Here is a 4,194-nt window from a genome sequence, read left to right as displayed (position 1 = left end):
ATTGAGGAAATTAATGTCACGCAGACTGAGGAGTCCGATGGTGGTGATGAGTTTATACTTGCAGCTAGTTCTTCTGATGCTTCACACTTGACTGAGACATCTAGTATGTATGCACAGTGCTAGTTATTGGATTCCGGAGCATCCTTCCATGTCACGCCTTACCGTGAGTGGTTCCACTCTTACCGCACTATATCTGGTTCAGTCAGACTTGGAGACGACAGGTCTCTTAACATTGTGGGCATGGGTGATATTCAGTTGTAGTTTTCCACTGGCAGTTCATTTTTGCTTAGGGATGTACGTCATGTACCTGCGCTTACGCGCAGTCTTATGTCTGCAGGACAATTGGATGATGCAGGATTTCATGTATGTTTTGGGGATTCTGCCTGGAAGATTACTCGTGGCAGACTTGTGCTTGCTAGAGGTGCCAAGTCTGGCAGCCTCTATCCTCTTGTTGTATCTGGGTTCTCAGTTGACCATGTTTTGGCAGTGGGCTCTATCCCACATGTATCACTTTAGCATGCCCGTTTGGGGCATATGTCTTTAAAGGGAATGAAAATCTTATCTGGTTTGCAGTATCTTTCGCCTTTGGATTATGCATGTTTTGACTTGTGTGATCATTGTCTTTATGGTAAGAAGAATAGGTCTATGCATAAGAAATCGGGTAGGCCACGCATGAGTGAGCCCTTGGCATTGGTGCATTCCGATGTTTGTGGGCCTATGCCTTGCATGTCTATGGGTGGCGCGAAGTACTTCGTTACCTTCATTAATGATTTTTCTAGGAAAGTGTGGGCTTATCCCATAAAGCAGAAGTCCGATGTCTTGGCAGTTTTTCAGAGATGGCTTGCTCTTGTTGAGAACCAGACTGGGTATAGGCTGAAATGCCTTAGGACAGATAATGGGGGAGAATATGTCTCGCATGCTTTTGAGCAGTTTTGTGATGACAGGGGTATTAAGCGTCAGTTGACCGCCCCTTACACCCCACCCCAGAATGGTTTGGCTGAGCGCATGAACAGGACTATTCAGGAGCGTGTGCACTCTATGCTTAGCCATGCAAGCCTACCCCAGAGTTTTTGGGCTGAGGCAGTTAGTACAACAGTGCATGTCATAAACCGATCGCCTTCCAGTGGATTGGATTTCCAGGTTGCAGAGGAAGTTTGGGCTCGTAAGCCACCCTCTTATGCGCATCTCCGTGTCTTTGGATGTGAGGCATTCTGCCATGTGCCCAAGGACAAGAGGAGTAAATTGGATCCAAAGAGCATTAAATGCATATTCCTTGGCTATGGTGAGTCAGGAGAGATGGGCTATCGCCTATGGGATCCGCAAGCGCGGAAAATAGTACGCAACCATGATGTCGTCTTCCATGAAGACAAGATGCACAGGCAACCTGAGAAGGTGGTTGAGATCCGCAGAGTGATCTTTCAGGAGGAGCCTAGAGCTCCAGCACAGCCAGTAGTACAGCTTGTAGCAGTTCCTCCACAAGGCTAGGGTGTTGGACAGGCAGTTAGACAGGCAGCAGAGCCTGCGGTGAGACGGTCTGCTAGAGACAGACGTCAACCTGACAGATTTCAGCCCTCTATGCATTATGTTTTGGTTACAGATGCAGGAGAGCCTTTCACTTATGATGAGGCTATGCGCAGGGGTGACAGTCACTCCTGGGAGAGGGCTATGCAGTCTGAGATAGACTCCTTGCATAAGAATGAGACTTGGGATTTGGTTGTCTTGCCTAAGGGCAAGAAGGCTTTGCCATGCAAGTGGGTGTACAAGCTGAAAAGTACCCCTGGACACCCCAAGCCGGCATACAAGGCTAGATTGGTAGCAAAGGGTTTTAAGCAAGAACATGGTGTGGACTTTGATGAGGTCTTCTCTCCTGTGGTTAAGATGACCACCCTGCGCTTAGTCTTGGCTTTGGTTGCACAGCTTGACTTAGATCTATATCAGATGGATGTCAAGACGGCTTTTCTACATGGGGACTTACATGATGAGATCTATATGGATCAGCCTAAGGGCTTTGCCGAACCTGGCAGGGAGCACCTAGTGTGCAAGTTGAAGAAGAGCTTGTATGGCTTGAAGCAGGCACCTAGGGAATGGTATCATAAGTTTGATGCCTTTATGCAGTCACAGGGCTACAGCAGGAGTGCTATGGATCCGTGTCTTTACACGAAGAAAGCCCGTGATGGCCGTTTTCTTATCTTGGTACTCTATGTTGATAATATGCTGATAGCAGGGAAAGCTCACTATGAGCTAGATGCTCTTAAATCTCAGCTGAAGAAGAGCTTTGAGATGAAGGATTTGGGACAGGCCTCACATATACTTGGGATGCGCATTAAGCGCGATAGGCATCAGGGGCTTTTGTATCTCTCACAGCGGGAGTACATTCATAAAGTCCTTGAGCGCTTCCGCATGCAGGACGTAAAGCCTATTGGCTGTCCATTACCTTCTTATGTGAAGGTATCACAGGCCGATTGTCCGCAGACAGATGAGTAGAGGGCCGAGATGGCCAAGATCCCTTATGCTTCAGCCATGGGAAGTTTGATGTATGCCATGATAGCCACTCGTCCAGATATTGCGCATGCAGTTGGTGTTGTGGCACGCTATATGGCTACACCTGGCAGCAGACATTGGGATGCCGTGAAGGGTATCATGAGGTACCTGAAGGGCACAGCAGATATGTGTATTTGCTATGGCAGCCAAGATACAGGGGTCGTGGGGTACACTGACTCCGATTATGCAGGACATGTAGATAGTAGGAAGTCCACTTCTGGCTATGTATTCACCTATGCTGGAGGGGCTGTCTCTTGGATGTCCAGGGTTCAGAAGTGTACGGCTTTGTCTACCACGGAGGCCGAGTATGTTGCAGCCACTGAGGCTTGCAAGGAGGCCATATGGTTAGGCCGTCTAGTTGTTGACCTTGGGATTGATGCTACACCTACACTGCATTCGGATTCTATGAGTGCCATTCAGTTGGCTAAGAATCCGGTCTTCCATGCGAAGACGAAACACATTGAGGTGAGGTATCACTTCATATGTGGTGTCGTGGAGGACAGGTCTATTGACCTTGTCAAGATCTCCACTGATGAGAATCCTGCAGATCTGCTCATGAAGAGCCTCACTACTGAGCGCTTTGCCTTCCTCAGGAGGTTGATGGGCGTTGGATGAGATGTCGCCTTTCCTCATCCCTTGTACCTATGTACATTTGTACTGTCTTTTCTTTTTCTTTTCTCTCTCACTAGGGCAGATTCGCCTTTAAGTGGGAGGTTGTTGGGGGTAAAGGCGCCTCCGCCGTGCCGCCCCATGTATTACTACACTGACAGTACCGGCCACTGCACACTGCAGGTGGCGGGCGCCCGTCACGTCACTTTATTCTTTATTCTTTTAGTGACAGTTTGAATAAAGGAAGGCCCGGTCACACATTGTGACTGTTGGAGTTCCCATTTCTTGTCTCTCTCTTTCTTGCTCTTGCTCTCCCACCATAGCTCGCGTGCAAGCTTCGATCCTTCTCACCTTTCACTTAGATATCACTTAGTTACATAAGTTCTTTGTATTTGGCATACAATTTTCAATTGTACCATGTATATTGATAAAAAATTAAGTCTATGGGAACTTACAACTTGATCAGCTGGAAGTAATTGACAGTCTACAGGCTAAATCACATTGATTCAAGTGGAAAATATGGAACTCAAGAAAAATGCCAAAAGTCCACTAGGTTCATGAGGGACCTGAAACAATGAACTTAAGTGACCTGTAAGTGACCTAAGTAGGTCAAAAAGTTAAGTGGGAGCTGAGTAGGATGCAGCCCACATTTTTCGGCACAAAAAGCGGGCTTGCATGCCTGTAGCAACTAGAGAAGAGCTGTGAGCTATGGTGCAAGCTCTAAAGCATGCAAACTGAAGGCAAACTGGAGCTGAAGAAGGAGATACAAACAAGAAAGGTGAGAGCTCCTCTTACCCGTCCATTTGGTATGACGAAAATGAATGGTATGACAGTCTATAAAAGGGGGAAACCTGAGAGAAGAGTATTCAACCTGCTCTTATGTACGTCTTCTCTCATCTTTCTACATTATTCATGGTCCAATGAAGCCCGTCTTGTACCCAACTACGTGAGTGACTTTGGGGCAGAAAGGGGGAGGATTTTGAAGGTGTATGGGCTGTTATGGGCTGAAAAAACCAGCCATAAACAGGGCAGCCCATTGTTCTT

The sequence above is a fragment of the Lygodium microphyllum genome, chromosome 2 (assembly GCF_053477565.2).
Source record: "Lygodium microphyllum isolate KBCC chromosome 2, Lygodium_microphyllum_v1.1.10, whole genome shotgun sequence".
NCBI lineage: Eukaryota > Viridiplantae > Streptophyta > Polypodiopsida > Schizaeales > Lygodiaceae > Lygodium > Lygodium microphyllum.
The sequence above is the reverse complement of the archived record's forward strand: the minus strand, read 5'-3'. Positions refer to the sequence as shown.